A 24577-nucleotide genomic window follows, 5' to 3' on the forward strand; every position below is an offset into this window, starting at 1 on the left:
TCTTTTGGCCATGCCACATGTCATGTGGGATCTTAGTTCCTCTATCAGGGACCAAGCCTGCGAGCCCTGCAGTCTGAACCACTGGTTGTTGTTGTTTAGTTGCTAAGTAGTGTCCGAGTCTTTTGTGACCCCATGGAATGTAGCCTGCCAGACTCCTGTGTCCATGGGATTTCCCAGGCAAGAATACTGGAGTCAGTTGCCATTTCCTTCTCCAGGGGACCTTCTCAATCCAGGCATGGAACCTCCATCGTCTGCATTGGCGGGTGGATGGATTCTTTACCACTGAACCACCAGGGAAGCCCTTGAGCCAGTGGACCACCAGGAAAAACCCCAAATCAAAGAACTTTATAATATATGCAACTTCCTTCACCTACCATTCTATCACGAGGTTTTCCAATGTCTTTAGGAAATATTCATACATACATTTGTATGAATATTACTATCATGGCTCATCATCCTGAAAAAATATGAATTCTTCCTTAATATAATGTTAATTTCAGTTGAAGAGGTTGTTGTGGCCAAGTTTGTAATGACAAAGTCCTAATGATGGCTCATGAGACTCCAAGTGATGTGATGTCCAGGAACCCCTCAGTTCATTTCCTAGAATGTGGTCTCTCCAGATTCTGGCCTTTCTGATCTCTTCTCTGGTTGTTGAACCTAGCAGTCTCACTGCACCTTCCCAGCTTGCCTTCTTCCAGGAGTGCTTTCACTTGAACTCCACTTTCTCATGCTTTTTCTCTGTCAACACTAACATGTCAACCCACTCACAGAATCTCTCCAGTTTTATTTATTGATGTCATTTTTCTCTTCTCCTTAGTATCTGTCACCATCTAACATATTATATGTACTTATGTTTGTATGCATGTATTTGTCTATTGCGCCTACCCTCAACTAGAAGAAATTCCACAAGGACGAACTTTTGGGTTTTATTTACCTCTGTATTCCTGATGCATAGACCAGCAGTGCCAGATTTTTATTCTGAATTTAATGTGTTTAATGAATGAAAAAAAAGAAACCATTACAGTAAATGTATCTGCAAATGGAATTGCCAGCATTATAGGATATTCCCTTAAGACATACCTCTAGGAGTAGAGGTTTTAGATTGATGAATATTATTTATAATCATTAATAAATTATTAAGAACACTGTTTAAAACTACTTAAAGTTGAGATATTCCCATACAGTGCTTTTAGTTTTCAACTGAATCAAGGAAAATAATTGTTTTTTTTTTTTTTTTTTTTTTTTTGCTTTTGAAAGACCTAGATCATTTTGGTAATAACCCAAATTAGTCTTTTCCTTTACCTGATAGAGTAGGTTCAACAAAACCAGTTAATTCCTTCCATGGCTATTTTTTCCCCTCAAATTCTGTTATAAGTGATGAATCTCCAAAGTGTTCATGTGAAATTACACTGTTCCTATGTTCTGACCCACCATTATATGCATGTCTTTATTAAAAAATAGTCTTAGTATGATGGAAGTACCCATTTTCAGATCATATCTAGAGCTTTTGAAATATTGGAATCTAAGAAAAATTGGAACACTTGCTCCTATAAAAATATATTGTTTAGAGTGGTGGGAATATTATTGATGTTCTTTCAAAAGCAGAAATTAACATCAGAAATTTTGCATTAAAATTTTTTTGTGTGTGATGAAGACTTTTTTTTGGCCGCACCACAGGGCCTGTGAGACCTTAGTTTTTTTTTTATATATATAAGTTTATTTATTTTAATTGGAGTTTAATTACTTTACAATATTGTATTGGTTTTGCCATACATCAACATGAATCTGCCACAGGTATACACATGTTCCCCATTCTGAACCCCCCTTCCTCCCCCCTCCCCGTACTATCCCTCTGGGTCATCCCAGTGCAACAGCCCCAAGCATCCAGTATCATGCATCGAACCTGGACTGGTGATTCATTTCATATATGATATTATACATGTTTCAATGCCATTCTCCCAAATCATCCCACCCTCGCCCTCTCCCACAGAGTCCAAAAGACTGTTCTATACATCTGTGTCTCTTTTGCTGTCTTGCATACAGATTTATTGTTACCATCTTTCTAAATTCCATATATATGCATTAGTATACTGTATTGGTGTTTTTCTTTCTGGCTTACTTCACTCTGTATAATAGGCTCCAGTTTCATCCACCTCATTAGAACTGATTCAGGCATTGAACCCTTATCACTTGTAGTTGAAGTGAACAGTCTTAACCACTGCAACACAATTTATCTCTACTACGGTTGATTTTGTTTTGGCACCTAGATTAATATGTGAAACAGGGACAACTTTCAAACTTCATGGTGAAGTGAAGTGAAATCGCTCAGTCGTGTCTGACTCTTTGCGACCCCATGGATAGTAGCCTGCACCAGGCTCCTCTGTCCATAGGATTTTCTAGGCAAGAGTACTGGAGTGGGTTGCCATTACCTTCTCCAGGGAATCTTGCTGCTAAGTCGCTTCAGTTGTGTCCGACTCTGTGTGACCCCATAGATGGCAGCCCACCAGGCTCCACCGTCCCTGGGATTCTCCAGGCAAGAACACTGGAGTGGGTTGCCATTTCCTTCTCCAATGCATGAAAGTGAAAAGTGAAAGTGAAGTCGCTCAGTTGTGCCCGACTCTTAGCGACCCCATGGACTGCAGCCCATCTGGCTCCTCCATCCATGGGATTTTCCAGGCAAGAGTACTGGAGTGGGGTTGCCATTGCCTTCTCCAGGGAATCTTACCAACCCAGTAATCAAACCCAGGTTTCCCACATTGATAGACAGATGCTTTACTGTCTGAGCCACCAGGGGAAACTTCATGGTAGTAAATTATTAAAATGCTTATTAATATATGTCTGGCTATCCATGTCCATCAGTCTTTTGCTGCACTTATCTGAAATTTTCTGGAAAAAAATGATTAGAACCTGTGCTTTAAAAAAAACACAAAACTTAATTAAGTTACTTAACCAACAAATGTGTGACCAAGTTTGCTGTAGGTCGGAGTTAATGTGATTATTTATGTAAAACCATAATCCATTAATTCTTTTGTGTTCTCCAGATTAGCTTGTATGGAATACAGCCCAGTTCCATGCTCTTATTTCCTAATACTTGGGAGTATTTGAAATGCAATTCCAGCTTGCCTTGTTGCTGAGTAAAGTGCAAGGGTTTTCTTCCTCCATGGGATGACTTCCCGCCCTTCTTCCTTCTGTACACACACACACACACACACACATACACACACAATACGCACATACATATATTTTAATTACTGGGAAGATATACCGTATCAACATCGGGAACTTATCAAGTCACTTCAGCAGGAACACCTTTCACCTCATTTGATATCACTGTATGTTAAAATTATTGTTCCTGAGTAGACATGGGAATCCCTGAGGTGAGCATGCCTTTCAGATGAGCGTCTGACCACTTCACTGTGCAAATCTTTCGTTGGCTCTTGGAGCAGTGAGGGATTCTTACTCATTTCCACTCCAGTTGTGCAAATCGATTAACTCTGTCAACACCCATTCCAAACTCCTTCTCCCTTGACTTTTCCAATAAAATCGAGAGAAAAAAAGAACACTGAAGATCCCATCTCCTAGCACTTCCCTGGTGGTCCAGTGGCTAAAACTCCATGCTGCCAATGCAGGGGACCTAGGTTCGATCCCTGGTCAGGGAATTGGATCCCACATGCTGCAACTAAAGATCCTAAGTGCTGTAACTAAGACCTGGTGCAGCCAAATTAATTAATTAATTAAGAAAGATCCCATCTCCTATAAGCCAGAGTACTGATATAATGTAGTTCTAGGCAAGTAGGTGGGGAAGGAAGTTGTGAGGAAGACCTTCCTTCCTCTTCTTGCCAAATTAAAAGGCAAACCTAGAAGAAAGGGATTTTTATCCTTCCTTCTGCACCCTTCTTTTTCTTGTCTGCTATGCCGAAGGTTTAGCAGTTGTTTTAGGACCATGAGGGTGAGAGTGATAGGCTAAAGATTAGCAGAACAGAAAAGTGAAAGCATCTGGATTCCTAGGGCAGTGAGATTCTTGTTACCTGAGAGACGTTCACCCTTCCTTTGGTCATTGTTTGGTTCTTTGTTATTTGCAACCAAGTTCGACTCTTAACTCATCCACATGACTTAGCGTCAGCCCTCCCTGCCCTAAACGTGTTTTCTTCTGAAGTAGTGTTGGGTTGTCATATTTTCACACCCTATACTCTGAGGGATGCCACCCAGAGTGAGTGATGCTTCTCTATTCTTACTGTTCGCTTGAGACACAGAGTATCCAAAAATAAAACAAAACTATAGAGTAGCAGGGCTCATGTTGAGGACAAATTTTAACTTATTGTACTGTTACCTGATGTGTTTTGAGTGCTTATTGTGCACAGAGGAACTTCTGCTGTCCTCTGCCCCGCTTTCAGGCACCGTATGCCTCTCTATGGTCATATGACATGCATTTTTCACGGTTCACCCAGAAGTCTACCGAAGCAACTCTTTCTGTACAAAGTACAAGTCTACAATGAAAATATCTCATAGTGTAATAACAGAGGGCAGATTTGCTGTTGAGAACGTTCCAGAGGAGCAGGATGATACACAATTTGATAAATTTGGATTATGCAAAGGTAGGTCTATCACTAAATTTGGACAAGAGGCTGAAGAAAGTGAGGAACATCAAAGGTTACACAGAAAGAATGGCTAAAGGGGAGAAAGCACCACATGAGGAAGGAAAGGCCAGAGAGATGGTTTAGGTTGAAGTCCTAAATTGGATAAAATGGTCTTGGGGGAAAAAAAAATTACAGCCGTTACAGTAGCCAGAGGACTTCTGAGTAACGTGCATGCAGCATTTAGTTTGAATGGATGCCCTGCTTGAATGTAAAACCTCTTATATATCTTCCCCCATCTTCAGTTAAATCTGATACATTCCTAAATGCTTTGGGGTAGGGGAACTACCGTTACTCTTGGTTCAATACAATGACAGAAAGACGTTGGGAAAGTAATTCAACTAAAACTGCTGCTTAGGGCCAACATTGTAAGGCTTCCTGAAAAACACTGAAACCATGTGGAGTCAGGTTGGAGGCAATGCCTGCCTTAAAGAGCCATACAAACCCAGGTGGTACATGAGTATTCCTAAGAATAATTAAATGGTGTTAACAGAAGAATATATCCTAATAGGAAGATGTAGAGTTTTGCTCAAATATTCTTTCAGATTTGAAAACGTTTGGGGAAAACATTTTTGTTTCTCCCTGAAACTTTCTGCCCTACCCTCTTGCATTTATGTAAGCTTAAGAGTGGAGGAACTATGTCTGTTTTGCTCCCCAGTAGACCCTAGGATCCAGGAGACTGCCAAACATATAATAATCTCAATAAACACTTTGGATAAGTAAAGTTAATCTAGAAATACATTTTAAAGATATAAAATTGGGAGAATATAGAATCAATATGGGGACTTCCCTGATGGTCCAGTGATTAAGAATCCACCTTGCAATGCTGGGATGCAGGCTTGATTCCTGTCTGAGGAACTAAGATCCCACATGCTGTGGAGCAACTAAGCCTGACACAACTAGAGAGCCTGCATGCTACGATTATTGAGTTCAAAAGCCGCAACTGGACTTCCCTGGTGAAGAATCCACCTGCAGTGCAGGAGACCCTGGTTTGATTCCTGGGTTGGGAAGATGCCTTGGAGAAGTGATAGGCTACCCACTCCAGAATTCTTGGGTTTCCTGGTGGCCCAGATGGTAAAGTATCCACCTGCAATGTGGGAGACCTGGGTTCAATCCCTGGATTGGGAAGATCCCTGGGAGGAGGGTGTGGCAACTCACTCCAGTATTCTTGTCCGGAGAATCCCCATAGATAGAGGAGCCTGGTGGGCTACAGCCCATGGGGTCACGAAGAGTGGGACACGACTGAGCAACTGAGCACAGCACATAGCACATAAGAGCCATAACTAAGAAGCACAGTGAGAAAGGCTGCATGACACAACCAGGACCCCTCATGCCGCAGCAAAGGCCTGATGCGGCCAAGTAAATAAAAATAGAGAAATAGTTAAAACTCTACTGGAGGCTCAAAATGTTCATATCTATAGATGCATTCAGACTCTTTGATAAAGCAGCGCAAAGCTTTCCACAGTATCCTACATTGGATGAAAAATTCACTTGTCAGTTCTCACATTTTTTTTTTAAGGTTGTCTTGCCAAACCTCATTCATGTTAGAGTTTTTATTTCTCACTCTTTACATTTATTTTGGCACTAAAATACAGTGCTATTTTTAATTAATTTGACTACATGTTTGAAGAACTTTTAATCAAGGCAAAGTAAGTTAAGTAACTATAAATCATGGAAACTCAGAAATAATCCATTGTAATCACCTTGATTTAAGAGCAACCCACTCTGAAATGCTGTCACAATTCTTTTATCACCTGTTCTCAGGGTTGTTACTAGAAAAGCGCAACAGATATACATATTTCAAATAAAAGAACACTAGGCTTCCCTGATGGCTTAGCAGGTTAAGAATCCACCAGCAATGCAGGAGACACAGGAGACATGAATTTGATTCCTTGGTTGAGAAGATCCCCTGGAGGAGGGCATGGCAACCCACTCCACTATTCTTGCCTGGAGAATCCCCATGGACAGAGAAGCCTGGTGGGCTGCAGTCCATAGGGTCACAAAGAGTCGGACACAACTGAGCGACTAAGCACGCAGGCGAGCAGTGTTTGAATACGGACTACTACGTCTGCAAGTATTTTCTTGAAAAATTCTGATATTTCTCTATATGTTTTATTGCAAAATTTTCCCCACATACTTCATTATCTGATGATAGCCATTTTTCTCAAAAGCAGTAGAGGCCATCAGACACACACTTCCTTAATTGAACTTTATGTTTTTCCTTCTAAATTATGAATCATTTGATTGTCTTCAATTGGTTTCAAAATCCAAGAGAGGTGGATTGTATCGATGTAAATATCCTGCTACTATATTCCACTATAATTTAAAAAAAAGTCACTGTTGGAGAAACTGGTTAAGCTGTATACTTCACCTCTTTTTTGTTTTTTATTTTTTATAACTGCATGTGAGTCTACAATTATGTCAATAAAGTTTCAATTGAAACAGAATTCAAAAAAAGGCTGTTTCCAGGGAAGACTGGTTGACTTTGGAAATGCAGGCAGTGGTGATGATTAATGTAAAAAACAATTTGGAGTATTAATTAATTAATAAATATGTTACCATATGCAATGTCTTTCTTCTACCTGAAGATAATCATTTTCATTTTGGTTTAGATTAATCTTTTGTTTTAATGAGAGGATCTTTCTCCTTTGAATAATTCCTGCTTTACAAAGTCTTCCATTTCTCCTTTTTGAATACTATAGTGGCATTATTTAATTGTCCCCCAAATTTATAGTTTTATTGCAAATTCCGAAGCTTCTAGTTTCTGATTTTGCACATCTGTGTGGCTCTTGAATAGATAATTCAGTTCTGAAAAATGTTGCTGAGGTTTCATCGTTCACCTCATGTTCCCCACTTGAACCTAGAGATTAGTTCAGTAGTAAATATGTGAAAAGACACAAAATTCTGGAAATCAAGATCTCTGTGCTTTGCAGAGGTGAAGTCTGCATATCTTTTCTTGCCATTAGGGGTATCAGCCCAGGAGATGATGTTCCTGCCTAGAGATGGGCAGACAGAAGAGAGAGCCAGAGAAATGGAGCCCAGATCACAAATTAACTGAGGGCTGTTCTGTCTCTGAACTTTTTCAATTACATGAGATAAACAACCTGAAACCAAAACCCAAACCCGAGAAAGCAGGCCCACCTTTATTGTTGCAAATAATGAGTCTTATCGAATTAGGCTGCTGTTGACTTCAGCAGTAGAAAATAGGATGTTGTGAGTAAAAATGTGGAACTGGGTGAAACAAGGAAGGAAGAGATGGTGAATTTCTCTGTCCTCTGCCTTGTGCTGGACAGTTGGCTTTCCTTATTTGTAGTTATAAAGGAGTTTTTATAATTATACAGGAGTTTTTTAAACTATGCCCTGTTGAACTTTGCGATAAGGATTGTGTAAGAAAGGTCAGAATGCTCAAGTGTGTGGAAGTCTTCTTTTAAAGTTCTGTCCTGTCTGTGATAATAATGAGATAGGCTTCTTTCAAAATTAGGCCTCATAGAAGGTGAGAGAAGAAAGGATATTTTGTTAAGGATTGTCTTCTGCCTGCAGAGTGTTATCAAGCATAAGTTGAAATCTGGTTATCTGGCTTATCCTAGGGTTGGAAATACCAAATTCCTGGCCCCATGCTGAGGTTAGTGTAAGCAGAAGCAGGGAGAGAGGGGACTTGGTGAGAGATAGATTTAGGGTACAGGAAGCACCTGATTTACCACCCTTCCTCCAGTTCCTCTGTTGAGCCTTCTTGGTCTTGCCCCATCCAGGAGGCAAGGGGCCCATTACATTTGCTTTGTCATTCTTATAATTTTGGGTGAAAACTATTACACTGAGAGTTAGGAGTATGGGAGAAACCAAAGCTGGGCTACTTGGAAACAAGTGTCTAGGCTGAGGTCTGGGTTTAACAACTCTAATCAGATAACATCTATGGCTTTAACAACTAGCCCTGTTACAGGGTGGAAACAAATCGGTAAGAATCCTTCTCAGTTTCTTTAGACAGCAGTATTACCAGTAAAACCCAAACAAGCCTGGTTAAAAATAACTTATATCCGCTCAACCCCATCTATTTATAGACCCCCATGTTCACACTTTGAGAACGTTGACTGCTAGAGGAGACAGCTGTCAGGCAAAGCCGCCACTCCATTGTCCGCCTCTGATGTTGCCGGGGAGAGGAATGAACAGTGAAACAGCTGTCCTAGACCTGGTCTATTTAAGAATGAGTAGAGGGGCTTCCTTGGTGGCTTAGCGGTAAGGAGTCCACCTGCCAATGCAGGAGACGTGGGTTCGATCCCAGATCCGGAAAGATCCCATAAGCCACGGAGCAGCTAAGCCCATGTGCCACAGCCATTGAGCTTGTTCTCAAGAGCCCGGGAGCTGCAACTACTGAAGCCCACGTGCCTTAGGACCCATGCTCCACAACAAGATAAGTCACTGCAATGGGAAGCCTGAGCACAACTGGAGAGTAACCTCCGTCTGCTGCAACTGGAGAAAAGCCTGCACAGTAATAAAGACCCAGCAGAGCCATAAATAGTTATTTAAAAAAAAAAAAAGAATGAGTAGAGAGCCATGTTGACTTCCATTCTTCTTTCTCTCCAAGTGGGAGTGTTATATATATATATATATTTATTTATTTAGCTATGTCCAGTCTTAGTTGTGGCACTCAGGATCTTCAGTCTTGTTTGTAGCATGTGGAATCTAGTTTCCTGACCAAGGATTGAACCCAAGCCCTCTGCATTGGGAGCATGGAGTCTTAGCCACTGGACCACCAGGAAGTCCCTCATGTGGGAGGTTTTATTTCAATGATATTGTTCTCCCTCAGCTAGCAGATGCTGAATGTTATGTGGTAGGCAGCTTTTTAGTTAGCTGTAAACCCTTGAACCCTTCCTTTTGGAAAAGATTTCCTCTGCCACAGAGACCCTGGGCTTGTCCTAGAGGCAGTAACTTGAAAGGTGTTTGAGTTCACTTCTTTTGGGGAAGTAGGAAATATGTTTCCCTGATATTTTGGAAAGTGTGCATCTTAGATGAAAGGTGTATTTGTGTGTGTGTGTGTGTGATATCTGTTATCTTTAGTTATCTTTGTCTTCTTCTTCCTTTTTTAAAATATGAATTTGACTGCACTGGGTCTTAGCTGTGGCACCAGGAATCTTCCATCCTCGTTGTGGGATGTGGGATATTTAGTTCCAACATGTGAATACAGTTGGGACATGTGGGATCTAGTTCTCTGACTAGGAAACATTGAGAGCACAGAGTCTTGGCCACTGGCCCATCAGTGGCCAAGTCCCAGAAAGGTAGAAAGGTGTCTTTGGATGTCAGCTGTTGGAACCAAAGGTGTGGAGTGAAATGGAATCACCTTTTGGATTTCTCCAGCATCTAAGACCTCCTTTTCCCTCCTGTCACCAACAGTCTCTCACTGGGGAAACAATGAGCTCCAAGGAAGCTGATCCCACTGCTGACTCTAGTAACTCATTTTTACTAGAGAAATAAAAACTTATCAAACCAGTCTTAAAGCTGACTGTATTTCTCAGTCATTTTACTTTAAAGACTCAAATAACTTTAGTTGTTTAAGCAATTTAAGTTGAATTTCCTATTTGTCACACCATAGAAAAACATATTCAGTGCTCAAATCTCTTTCGGAAGCGAAAAAGATGAGACCTTAGCTTCTGTCTCCTTCTAGCTATCATTTTATTATTTTTCTATTTACAACTGCAGTTGTTGAAAATGTAATGTTTGCTTGATCTCTGCAATTTTTCTTTTGTCTACTTGACAACCCAACAATTTCTGCTTTCTACCCTCGTCACTATACAGACACAGCTATTGACAAGGACATAAATGGCTTACAAATACTCAAATCAGTGGATCTAGTTCAATTATTAGTTACTAATATTAGTATTTTACTAATTGATATTATTTTAGATAATTAATATTAATATTATTCTGTCTCTTCATTGGTTCCATTGATATAAACATACTTTCTTTTCTTCCTAAAGCTTCGTAAAACACTTCTCCTGTTACTTTGTTTTTTGGCCACATTACACAACTTGTGAGATCTTAGTTCCCTGACCAGAGACTGAACCCAGGCCTTTGGCAGTGAGAATGCAGATCCCTAACCACTGGACCCCCAAGGAGTTCCTCCCATTACTTTTAAAAATACAACTTTCAAACAGTTTCTGCCCAGTCTTTCTACTTTCTTCTCTTCTTTTTATGTTGTCCAGAATTTTATGGATACTGTTTCCCATCCCAATGACTTTTAAGCTAGTCAAAACTTACCTTACATCTTTCTATAAATTGTAAACAGTTTTCTGATTCTTGTCAATCCCCAGGACTACTCCTTCTCCCAATATTAACCTAAACTCTTAACTTTGTGACTTGAACTTTCGTTTTATTTTTGAACCTTTATTTTAACCTAATACCCTGAACTTGATATTCTTACATGCGTTTGTAGTCCACGAATCATGGTCCTATGTATTGACTCTTGGCTTATTGTTTTCTTTCTCATTTTTTCCTGTTGCATTGGATAGTAATAGAGAATTACAGTAACAGAGAGTCCTGTCTTGGTCCTTGTATTCGGGTTCTCCAGAGAAACAGAAGCAGTAGTGTATAAACAGATATACAGAAACAGATTTATTGTGAGAGATTGTCTCATATGAGTGAATGAGCTCACTATTAAGAAATCCCAGGGTCTGCCATCTGCAGGTGTGAGGTGTAGGAGAGCAAATGGTGCAGTTCTAGTCCAGACCCGAGAACCAGGAGTGCTGATGTCCCACAGCAGGAGATGGGTGTCCCAGACCAAGCAGGAAGCAAGTTTGCCCTTTGCTCTTTTGTTCTATTCGGGCTCTTAACAGATTGGCTGATGCCCATCTGCATTGGTGAGAGCAATCTTCCCAGGTGGCACTAGTGGTTAAGAATCTGCCTGCCAATACAGGAGATGCAAGAGACACAGGTTTGACCCCTGGGTCGGGAAGATCTCCTGTGTCAGGGGACATTCAACTTTAAGGAATCCAGTATGTTGCACTTTTCTTCCTTTGTGTGCCATTTCTCAAGGATTCTCTGTTCCTTATCAGTTCCTATTGTGGGAACAAGTAGAGCTGCATGCAGTTCTCAGGACTGAGATCATGGGAAAGGGTACCTGCTTGGATTCCTTTCAGTAACTCCCTTCAATGACTCTTTTCAGTGTTAGTGACTTTGTATGTATTAGACTATCCATTTTGTTGCAGTTGATGGGATTTCATCCTTTGTAATGGCTGAGTAATCATTCTAACTAAAGATATATAAGCCTGCATTTCTGCTAATAAAATACCCTTGTTCCACTAGAGACTTGGGTCCCTGTGTCGTTCTTTCTTTCTCTTTCTCCCTCTGGCTAATTCTCTGGAGCATAGAAACCTGCCGAGCTGACTTTCCTGCCAGGGTTTCAAGACCTCTTTGAGAGAACACCCTGTGCCTCTGTGAGGGGTACAAACCCTGTCCTAGGGCTTTATTGGTTCTCTGTGTAACCCAGGGAATACTAGCCTCTTTCTTTCTTTTTTCTCTCTTTCTTTTCGTCGACTCCAGTCCACCAGGTTCCGGTCTGCACTAAAGACCAACACTCCTGGAGTAGGAAGTGGCAACCTATTCCAGTATTCCATGGACAGAGGAGCCTGGAGGGCTACAGTCCATGGGGCTGCAGAGACTCAGATATGACTGGGCACCCTGAGAGACACTGAATTATCTGGGTATTTCTTAGTTCAATAAGTGTGACACATGAAATTAACCATCATAACTCTATAGAATACAATCTTTTCTCCATCTTCCTCAACCTCAAGGCAAGGGAAAGATGGAAGAATTGAATATAGATTCATTTTCCTTCTTATCACCTCTTGTGCACCAATTAAAGCTGTTTGGGTTGTGCAGTAAGTAAATCCAAGGAGGCCAGTGGAAACTAAGAGAAAGGTGGAGAGGTGGTTTTTATAATTGTCAACAGCTTTGTATGTCAACACAGCTGCATTTTAACCAGTGGCATTGGTTTGATTCAAGGAAAAAAAAAAAAAAAGAGTCAAAAAGCCAAAGAAGGAGCTGGGAGAGTCCCTTGTTGATCAAATAGATCCTAACCGAGTGACTGGAATAGGGCTCTTTCCTTTAGAATCCATATAGTTAAGGTGGTCTTAGGGAAAAATGGAGAAAGTCTGCATAAAAAATAGATGTATATGGGAATGTTAGTGACAGATTGCTAGCCCCTGCTGTGTGCTGCTTGTAGAGATCGCCTTCTGAAAAAATTGTCTACAATGTCAAAGGAATGCGTTATTTTTCAAACCTTGTAGGTAGAGGTTGCCAACAAAGCATGCAGGGCCTGAATCTTGGGTTAGAAACTTCAGGCAGGTGATAATTATTTGATATCATTACTCACTGAGAAGGAGCTGTCAAAGACAAGAAAATAATTTTCAAGGGGCTCTACGTGCCCAGGGAAATTAGAAAGAGTAATTGAAGTCATACTGTTTCATCAAGAAAGGAACCATGGTCCAACATGATGTGATTTATTTTCTAGGCTTTTCTTCCTAAGCTCATCTCTTAAATTTTGGAATTCTCCAGATGTCCATCCTCGACCCACTGTTCTCATGCTGTGAACTCTTCCAGAGTGATCTCATTTCCTCTCATGATTTCAGTTCCTGATGACTTCAATTCTCTATCTTTATCCTTGACATTTTCTCACAGATTCATACTTCTATCCATCTGTCTGCTCTGTGTCTCCCATAACATCATCTTAAAGTCTCAAGCTCAGCTTTTATAGAATGGTAACTATTCCCATCACCCCAACCCCAAATACACTCCCTTCCTTGTCTGCCCAGCTTCTTTATTATTATCATTTCTCTCTTTTCTGTTGTATTTGGAAACTGGAAAAACCTCATTTATCCAGGCTAAACCCATCCTTTTTGGTGCTTTATTCTCTTTATCCCACTCTGAATTTATGTTATGAATTTTAACTTCTTTTGCTCTCTCTTCTCCTTTCCATCATGACAGCCTTGCTCAAATTCATGTACTATCCCCTTTGATCCTAAATTATCACAACAATTAAACTATTATTAACTGGTTTTCATCAGTCAGAATTTTCGTTGTAAGCAGTAGAAAATGACAATGTGGCTAACTCAAGCAGAAGAGGATCTTTCATACAGGTTTCGGAATACTTAGAGAATCAACAGGCTCATTGGAGGACACGATTCAGAAAATGCAGGTGAGCCAAAGGGGCCTGGTCAGCTGGGACCTGAGTTAAGGTCATGTATCAGATACACGACCTGAGTCAAGGTCATGTATCACCACGAGTGCTGGCCCTGTTGAAAAAAAGTACCCTGAGTGTGCATGTCAAATTAGTGTACCTTAAATTGTGTGCCCATCCCTTAGGCACTGGAAAGTGGGGAGAACAAAAATATGTCCCCCTTCAATGGCTGTGGGGCATTTCTCTCAAAGTGGAAATATTGAAAAATTGGGTAGCAAGAATAATAACAGAAATAAAAGTCTAGTGTGTGGACTCTCCTTCTAGTCATTTCTCCATCTAATCCATCTTCTTTGCAGAAACCATGGGGAAGAAAGCAGACAGGGGTACTCATGAGGACATGGATGCAGAAACCCAGGTATGAAATTCTACACTCCTAAAGTAAAGCTGTGACAGAAGAGTGTGGAGAAGTACGATAGATGAGAGCTATATGGGGGCTTGACTCACCAGTGTGTGAGTAGATGTGTGGGGTGAGAGAGAGAAACTGAGATTGGTGTTGAGATTTCTTTCTCAAGCAATAGGAAGGAATGAGAGATTTCTTTACTGTTTTGTTGTTCACTCACTCAATCCTGTCCAACTCTTTGCAGGTCCATAGACTGCAGCACACCAAGCTTCCCTGTCCTTCGCTATCTCCAGGAGTTTGCTCAAACTCGTGTCCACTGATGCTATCCAACCATCTCGTCCTTTGTCTCCCCCTTCTCCTTCTTCCCTCAATCTTTCCCAGTATCAGAGTCTTTTCCAGTGAGTCAGCTGTTCACATCAGGTGGCCAAAGTATTGGAGCTTCAGCTTCAGCATCAGGGTTGATTTCCTTTAGGATTAACTGGTTTGATTTCCTTGCTGTCCAAGGGACTTCTCCAGCACCACAGTTCAAAAACATCAATTCTTCAATGCTCAGCCTTCCTTATAGTCCAACTCTCACATCCATACATGACTACTGGGAAAACCATAGCTTTGACTGTATGGACCTACATCGGCAAAGTGGTATCTCTTCTTTTTAAGATGTTGTATAGGTTTGCCATAGCTTTTCTTCCAAGGAGCAAGCATCTTTTAATTTCATGGCTGTAGTCACTATCCACAGTGATTTTGGAGCCCAAGAAAATAAAGTCTGTCACTGTTTCCATTTTTTCCCCTATTTGTCATGAAGTGATGGGACCAGATACCATGATTTTAGTTTTTTGATTGTTGAGTTTTAAACCAGCTTTTTCACTCTCCTCTTTCACCATCATCAAGAGGCTCTTCAGTTCCTCTTCACTTTCTACTGTTAAGGTAATATTATCTGCATATCTGAGATTATTGATATTTCTTCACTTTTGGATGTATTTAAGTTGGGGCTAGTGGGAGATTCATTGTAGATGTTGTTTCAGTAGACAGCTATGTGAGTCTGGGATTCAGAGGACAGAGCAACACTGGAAATATATTCTTATAAGACATTAACATAACATTGACAATTGAAGTGGTAGGAGCTGTTGCAATCACCAAGAAAAGATATCCAACTCCACCGAAGCCTGACAAATGGGTGCATCTTTGTGGCAGCCATCCTGAGGTACTTAGACCACATCCCCTCAGTTCTTCAGCAGATTTAGCACTTGGCTCACTGCTTCCCTTGTGTTGAGAGTAATGTTCTGATTTTAGTATACCTCTACTGAGTGTATTTCCGTCATCCTGGTCTCTCAAGTCCTTGATCTACTCATTTCCAAAGATTTTGTCTTTAACCCCACATCAGCTACTCACTTTCTGCTGTCAGACCCTCTACTGATGTTTTGCAACCAGGACCTTTTAACGGATCATAAAATCAGTGAAGTTGTCTCAAATGGAATTTCTTTTGAATGAAATGTGACTGAAAATATCAGCATGCTCCGTATATGCTTAATGTATAAACTGGGTTATATATCAGCCCTGTCTGATTGTGTATAGGACCGTTCACATGTTGTAAAAGGAGAAAAGGCAGATTAGAAGCAGCGTGGCAAGCTTGGGTGAGGTTATTTTGAATTTTTAATGAATAACAAAAGCCTGGTCTTCGAGCAAGGACAAGTACAGGAATATTGTCTTCGACTAGTCAAGAGGAAATGAAATCCAATACTCAAAGTATTATTTCTGCCATTCTCTCTTTTTACTACAGGACTTTGTGTGTGTGCGTGTGTGTGTGTGTGTGTGTGTGTGTCCACAAGATTATTCTCACCTGTATAGAAAGACAGAGTAAACTTTTCTGTCGGAAAAAAAAAAAAAGTGCCCCAAGATAACCATGCATTCTACTCATTATTCACTTTCCCTCTTTCTTGCAGCTCATTGGGCCACTGCAGTTAAACTCTCATTTTGGCCATTCTTATTCAAGTTACAGAGATCTTTGCTTTGCTTTACAAACCTAAGACCATCTGATCTTGCTTAATTCATAAGCAATGTTGGACATTGCTGATCACCATTTCTTGTTTGAAACCCTCTTCTTTCTTGACCTGATTCTTTGTCACTCTCCCCATTCACCTCACACTTCACCCGCCACTCCTCTGGAACATTTTATTGCGCTAACCACTTCCTCCTGCTCAAAATAGTTGCTTCCTGTGTCTTGAGTATCACCAGCCCTTCTGGTTTAGTTGCCTCCTCTTTGGAGACTACCCAAATTTTCTTTATGAGCTTCTCTTATTATTATTTCTTAAATCCTCAAATGTTGTGGTTTCTCCAGAGATCTCTTTTTATACATACTTTGATTTATTTGTTACAGAGTAAGAGTTTGCTATGGATGGATGATACATATCATCAGTGTGGGGACATGACAGTGAATCAAATAAACAGGGTTTGTTTACATTAAGTATGATCTGGTGGGAAATAAGAGAAACTAGACACAAAGCCAAAAATATGGAGGCAGGAGGGACAATAAAGCATAATGAGAGAGCACAGAATTACTCTTTGAGGAGGCCATTTTATGTGGGGGCCAGGGAAAGTCCCAAAAGAAGTAAGGGAAATTACAGGTTATGATTTGGAGGTGGGCATTTCAGAAAGATGTAACAACAATATACACAGAACCTTAAGTTAGGAGAGTACCTGGTAGGTATAAGAAAAAGCCAGGAGGCCAGTGTATCTGGAGTGGAAAGAGAGAGAGAGAAATAGAAAGACAGGGGGTGGATGAGAAAGTAGAGGACCATATCAATGGGAGTCTCTGAATCATAATAAAAGCTTTAGATTTTATTCTGTGATGTTAAACCGCAGGAGAGCTTTGACCAGCAAGGACCTGTCTTAACTTGACTTTAGTAAGTGAAAGTGAATGGCCTCAGTGAAGGTTGGGTGGGGGAGGAAAAATTTGAATGCGTAACCAATTAAAAGGTCACTGAAATTGTTCCTATGAAAAGAGATGGCAGTTTGGATGAGGTAGGTGGTAAGAGAAGTGAAAAGTGAAAGTGCTAATCGCTCATTTGTGTCCAATTCTTTGTGACCCCATGGCTGTAGCCTGCTAAGCTCCTCTGTCCAAGCAACTCTCCAGGCAAGAATACTGGAGTGGGTTGCCACTTCCTCCTCCAGGGGATCTTCCCAACCCAGAAATCAAACCTGGGTTTCCCACATTGTAGGCAGATTCTTTACCACTGAGCCAACAGGGAAGTCAAGCACAGGCCAAATTCAGGATATATTTCAGTGACAGAGTTGACAAGATTTCTTCATGATTTGGGTATAAAGTTTGAAGTTTTGACTGAGCAGCTGGTAGAATGGAGCTGCCATTAACTGTGATAAAAATGACTAGAGGATAAGCAGCTTAGGGGAGGATGTTGAGGTAGAAAGAATTTGTTTTTGCTCATTTTAAGTTTGTCCTACTTGCAAGACATCCAAGTGTATATGAATGGTAAGCAGTGGATGTAAGTAAGGGTGTATGATTCTTGAGTTAAGGGAGAAATTCATGCCGGAAATACACATTTGGCTATTTGTAGATGATAGTTGACATCATGAAACTTGAGGAAGAGCAGGAATCACCTAGGAAGGGAGTGTTAGATAGAAAATGTGAAAGGCAGAGCCCACATCTCTGCCCGTGCTTCTTCCAGCAGGAGTGGCCCTACTGAGTCCTCAGCCTTTGTTCTCATTCTACTCCTATTGCTTCCTGAGCCCCAGCATTGTCAGTGCCACTAACTGAGATGTTGGTGTGGAGCTCCCAAATGCCTCTGACACTGGGTAGGCATCAGGCTAAAACTAATGGAATGTCAGAAGGTTTCTACATCAGGAGAAAATAGAATAGATTTGACTTTAAGAGTGAAAGACTGCGTTTAACCTATGAAAAGATGCTCAACATTGCTAATTATTAGAGAAATGCAAACCAAAACCACAGTGAGGTATCACCTCATACTGGTCAGAATGGCCATCATTAGAAAGTCTATGAATAATAAATGCTGAACAGGGTGTAGAAAAAAGGAAACCCTCCTATCCTGTTGGTGGGAATGTAAATTCGTGCAGACACCATGAAAAACAGTATCAAGGTTACTTAAAACATTAAAAATAGAGCTGTCATAGGATCCAGTAATCCCAATCCTGGGCATATATCTGGAAAAGATGAAAATTCGAATTTAAAAGGATATATGCATACACCCCAGTGTTCATTATGCCACTATTTACAATAGCCAAGACATGGGAGCAACCCAAGTGTCCATCAACAGATGAATGAATAAAGAAGATGTGGTGTACATACGTGATGGACTCTTAGCCACAAAAAGAATGAAATATTGCCATTGGTGGCAACATGGATGGACCTAGAGAATATCATACTAAGTCAGACAAACACAAATATTATATGATATCACTTATATATGAAATCTAAAAAGTAATAAAAATGAATCTATGAACAAAACAGAAACAGACTCACAGACAAAGAAAACAAACTTATTATGGTGATCAAAGGGGAGAGAGAGGGAGGAGGGCTGAATTAGGAGTATGGGATCAACAGATATTAACTGCTATATGTAAAACAGATAAGCAACAAGGATTTACTGTATAGCACAGAGAACTGTATTCAGTATCTTGTAATAACCTGTAATGGAAAATAATCTGGAAAAATGTATTCCTTTACTGTGCCTCTGAAACTGACACAGTATTGTAAATCAACCTTATTTCAGTTTAAAAAAAGACCGCCTTTAAAATATAGGGCTGGAACTTTGTCGGTGGAGCTCTGCCAAATCCTTTCAAAGGCTGCTCTGCTAAGAAAGGGGTGAGAAGATGAGAACTATTAACAGGGCTAGGTCATGCCAGAGCCTCCCTGGGACGTCGGCACCTTTGTGAAAATGCTTGCAGGATGATCAGGCTGAGTTAGACTCCTGGTAGAGGAGTGTATCCAGCTCCCTGGTGGATCTTTTTAAAAAATTATATCCAAAGAGAATCATTTGAGGAATGTGTGGGAATTGGAGCCTGGAATTACATACTTTCGGTCTCCTCCATTTTGGCTTGTGGTAACGTTAAATCTTCCCCTTCATTGCTGCTTCTGTGTTGCCTTTGGCTAAGCATCCCTCCTTGAGGTCATGGGCCTTCTGGGTTCTGGCAGGAGGTGCGAGGGGTTAGTCTCTACGTCAGTGGGAGCCTGCCTGGTGGCATGGACATCGAGAAGATGCCAGCACAAATAGTCACACTTATTGCTTTGACGTTTGAAATCTCATCTCTGCTCATCATCTTCTCAAAGGCCCATACTTGTGTATTGAGGGAAAAGGGTATGTTTTTATGATGTTAAGGAAGTAATAATATACAACAAGTAATAGAAACAGATTTCTGAATGAAGATTCCAATCATCTGAGCCATTTTCACAAGTGTTAGTCGCTCAGTCATGTCTGACTCTTTGCAACCCCATGGGATATAGCCCACCAGGCTCTCTGTCCATGGAATTCTCTGAATTCATCTGAGCTATACTGATATAATAACTGTTAAATTAACTATCTACATTTGGAGAGTGTTTCAGTTTGTTAAACTGTCCATTGAGTGGGAGGTGAAATATTATTGCATTTGCATTTCTAAAGGGTTTTAGTTTACAGGCCAGATATAAATGGAGGAGGAAAACTAATTAAAAGGATATTGAGAATCTCACAGAATCACTGGGGAAGCAGAACAAAGAGTCTGTGATTTGATGTAGCAAGAACTGCAATTTAGGGACCTCTCTGGTGGCTCAGTGGTTAAGAATCTGCCTGCCAATGTAGAGGATATGGGTTTGATACCTGGTCTGGGAGAATCCCATATGCCGTGGAGCAAATAAGCCCCTGTGCCACAACTACACAACTCCTGGGCCCACATGCCACAACTACGGAAGCCTGTGCTCCACAACAAGAGGGGTCACTGCAATGAATGAGAAGCCAGCACACTGCAAAGAAGAGTAGCCCCCATTCACCGTAACTAGAGAAAACCCGTGTAAAGTGACAAAGACCCAGTGCAGCCAAAAATGCATAAATAAATAACTTAAAAAAAAAAAAAGAGCCAGAAATGAAAGCACATCATATAAGTGGTCTGGAGAAAATATGATGACTATTGCTGAGATCTGCACCTTGATGTCTGTCCCACCTGCCCTCGACCCTCGAGTCCTGCCATCTCTGAGAAGCAGAGAGCAACGTTGTCACCACCACGTGCATCAAAGCTCATCTTCAGCTGTCCCTTCTCTTCCTAATTCCTCATTTATAATACAGGGTGGGTACATCTGATTAGCTCAGCCTAGGTATGGTGCCTATACCACCGCTGTAAGGAAATCTGGGCTGGTGAGAATCTGCCATCTTTTGTGTCTATGGTAGGACATGCCTCCCATCAAGATTTGTAAGATGTGAAACTTCCTAAACGTACAGAAGAAGGTGAAATGAGGGGCAGCCAAAAAAGTGACGAACGTCTGTAAGTGTGTACAATTTGGCTGTTGAAAATAAACATATACTTCCTTCCGCACATGGCTTTTCTACAAGAGGAAATTGCTTCCATGTAACATAATAACATTATTCCTATGAAACAGAGGAGGCACCCACTGTCTTCTGAGTCCTAGCAATTATTACATAAAGCTTGGGCCACACTCCCTGGGCCCCTATGTTCTGCCCGGACCCTGAGCAGAGATTCTTTTAACTAACGGTTGCCTTGTGACATGAATCACTGTACATAAAACAGTGGAGGAAAAGGTACAAAAAGAGCAGGAAAAATGAAGTGTCTCAGTTACAAGAATATATGTGACAGAGAGAAGAAGTCTTTTTTATAATTTACAGAGGAGGACTCACAGACACCATCCTCCTCTCCTGCTCTTTTTTCTTTCCCATCCAGCTCCGTCCTCCACGGGTGTGAAAACAATCACTGTCTTCTTAATAAGACTTTCTCAGTTCATCACAGCCTTTTGTCTGTTTCCTTTCTCCATGGCCATCATCTTGGATCAAGATGTTGGAGTACTTCAATAGCTCCTGAACATTTTTCATTTTCTCTCCCTTTTCCCCCAGTAAATTCTTTCCATAAAAGATGGTTATCTTTAAAAATGCATGTCTTATGTTACTCCCTGCTTCCAGTGACTTACAATTATTCTTTGGAGAAAGTACACAGTTCTCAGCATGGTTTAGAAGGTTTTATCCTTGTGACCTCTGGCCTTGGCAGTCTCATTTCTGTGCTCCAATGACACTCCTCTCTGTTTCTCAAAAATCTCACTCTCCTTCCAGCCTCACGGCCTTGCAGTGATATTCCCTTTGCTTGTTCTTCCCTTCTTGTCTTTCACCTCATTGGGTGTCAGCAAAATTTCAAATCTTCACATCTGCATCACACATTTGCTCCCAAACCCAGACAAGCAAGGCCCTTACCTCGACTACTCTTCATACTAGCAAATATTATTTCTATTATTTGCTAAATACCTGTCTTGACTTGTAAAATCCAAGGCCTATGAGGAAACGTGCTGTATCCTCAATGCATTGGATACTTACAAGCTGGCACGTGATAGGTGCTCAACAGGTAACCTGTGACTAGATGGATGCGTGAAAACGGCCCTCTTGGCCATTCTTAGGCTGATTTCAGCTTTGTATTTTCTCCTGATAAAATTCCTCCATCATTTAACCCTCTGATTTCTTTGGTAATTTGTTTTGGCTGGGGAAGTGTTAATAGAAGAATTCAGTTTGTACAAGATATGAAGCTCATATTTGCCGCAAGAGAGGGGATGGCTTTGCAACTGTCCAAATGTCATTTGTTTCCCAGCACTAAACTTTGGCAAGAAGAGTTCTCTGCTAATTCAAGTGACCAAGAATTTATGCAATTTCCTCTGAAGAAAATTATCCTTTTGAGAGCATGAAGGAATATTTTATTCTCTCCACCTAAATCTAATCATTTTACCAGGCTCCATTTCTTCCTGCACCTGATTTCTCTCTCTCTCTCTCTCTGTTTTTTTTTTTTTTTTTTTTCTCATAGCCCTAATTCTATCTGCTCTGTATAAACCTCTCTGGTTTAAAAATTTGCCTTTCAAATGCACGACGTCCTAGGATGTGTATATTGAACGACCAGAAATAACTCAGTGACATATTCTTCTTGCTTATTTCATACATATTTCCAACTTATGACTCATTGGTTTAAAGAGGACAAATGTGAACTAAGAGCAAAACAGAGGACTTGATGTACTTGGGCCTGAGAGGAAGATGAATCACTGCGCTGCTGGCAACGTGTCCCACTCAGGGCCGCCTGTTTCATGGGTTTGAATGACCCCCACTGTTCCCCGGCCGGGCCCCACTCACAGGCTCACATGCAACCTCACACAACCACACATCCAGACGCCGCTCGCTTCTTACTTTAGCAGCTCCGTGGAACTATTTTAGGTTGGAAGGCATGCTCATAATAAAGAGACTGACTGTCTTAGAGGCTATAACGTGATATTGGAACACGTCAGAAGGACCCAAAATGGTAGCAATGGCATTTTCGTTCTCAGTTTTCAAAGCATTTTATTTTCCTCTCTCCTTTCACCATCTGTTTTTCTGACTATAGCAAATGTCACTCCCTATGGAGTTTAATAGGATATGAAATGGGATTGTTTTACAGTGAATTTTGATGTAGTTTCATGATTTTCCTAAGAGTAGTTTTCCTTCCTCCATCCCTTTCTCCTTCCTTTCTTCCTTTCCTTCTTCTTTCTTTCTTGTTTGTCTCCTCCTGTTTTAAAATCCCCCTCACCTTCCCTTTTTTCCCCTTCTTTCCATGTCAATCACAAAAATTGAGCTAACTTTGATAAGACATTAATCATACCAACTGAAAAGAAAAATCACTCCTACAGGTTTGCTTCTAGATCCTGGACTGAAATCTGTGAAAAGACAACATTTTTAATATGTGAACTTTATTTACTCTTATAACAAACGAATTCTCAGCATGGCATTAGACCATTAAGCAGTAAATTATGGACCACTGAAGTGACAAGGCATGGATCTTAATTTCCGCTGGTGTAAGTTTGAACGTAAAAGGAGCCAATGGACAATGCCAAGCAAGGGGAAAGTGCAAGAAGTGATAACGAGGATACACTTATATGTCCTTCTGACATGACGGCAATCTTGAAACACTACGTGTATGACTTTATCTAAATGTGACCATAATTACACCCTGGAGTTATCACTGCTTTCTCCATTTTACAAATGAGAAAACTGTGGCATAAAAGGGTTAAGACCACACAGCTGCTAAGTGGCAGAGGTGAAGGGTCCACACAGAAAAGGGTCAAGCTGGTTTCGTTACATTGCTTTCTGCATCGGACTCTCACGTGTATAAAGCTGTAGCATGATGGACAGTGTTTAGGGAGACATTAGAACAATCTTCTACTGTCTTCATTTGAGCAGAAGAAATCCAGGAGTTTGTAGAAAGTTCTGCTCACCATAGTAAAGGGAGGGGAACTCCAGAAGGCAGGAGTGTGGTCTTCATGAGAAAGTGTCCGAGTCGCACAATGAGGAACAGTGTAAAGAAACAGGGGAGAGCCCAGCATGTTTAGAGAATGAGGCTGTGTTGATGGTGAGTTGCTATTGACTAGAGATATCACGATGTCTGTCCCAGAAAAATCTCACTGCCTCAGCTTTCCCTCTCTGTTCTATGACTGACTCAGTGAATTTACTCACTCTCTGGGGGATTAAGGAAGGACAAGACTCCACCTGTTGAGAATGGATCAACTGTGTGAAGTTTTTGGGAAATGAGGTTTTTGGGAAGATAATATTTTAAATGTAACAACCTGAGTTTCTCCGGGAAGGACACAATAGGAAGATTCATATTTTGGAGATATATTTTAGGGTCAACTCATGCTTTTCTTTTTTGAAACTTCTCTCATTCCAGTAGTGGTTCTCCTCCGACAAGGACTTCAGTACTTATATATAGTTAAATGATGGAGGCAATTTCTTGAGTGTAGGATCCTGCTCCTTCCTACTGCTTCTCTCCTATTTATTCAGGGAATCTGATAGTGCCCCCAGAGTCTATATGAAATCACCTTCTTCAAAAAAGGAAGTAGTCTTAAATTTTGCAGACACTCCAGGAGTAGCATTTTGGGGAATCCTCATTAATGTAACTTTACGACTTTCAGCAGGAAGAAGCAGAGACATTGACAAGCATTTTTCTAAGTCTGTCTTCAGGATAAATTTGGTGGGATCTATATATCTTTGGGTAGGACTTGACCCTTGTGTGTTTTTTTTTGGTGTGTATGTGTATTGACTGTTGTGGGCCCATCCAGGCAAAATCATCTTGGCACTTGGAGTATCTGGGAAAGGAAAAGGAAGCTATCTTTTTTTCTCTTGGCTTAAGGATCAAATATAAAAG

General features: G+C 40.8%; 1 long non-coding RNA gene across 2 annotated transcripts in view; it reads left to right on the plus strand.

Annotated features, from left to right (window-relative positions):
• Positions 1–13286: 13286 nt before the first annotated feature.
• Positions 13287–24577, plus strand: part of LOC132657263 (uncharacterized) — a 186085-nt gene continuing 174794 nt past the window's right edge. For both annotated transcript variants that reach the window (XR_009595146.1, XR_009595147.1), the window contains exons 1-2: positions 13287–13818; positions 14157–14215. This is a non-coding gene — a long non-coding RNA (uncharacterized LOC132657263). The remainder of the gene's footprint in view (positions 13819–14156; positions 14216–24577) is intronic.

The sequence above is a fragment of the Ovis aries genome, chromosome 10, assembly GCF_016772045.2.
Source record: "Ovis aries strain OAR_USU_Benz2616 breed Rambouillet chromosome 10, ARS-UI_Ramb_v3.0, whole genome shotgun sequence".
Taxonomy (NCBI): Eukaryota; Metazoa; Chordata; class Mammalia; order Artiodactyla; family Bovidae; genus Ovis; species Ovis aries.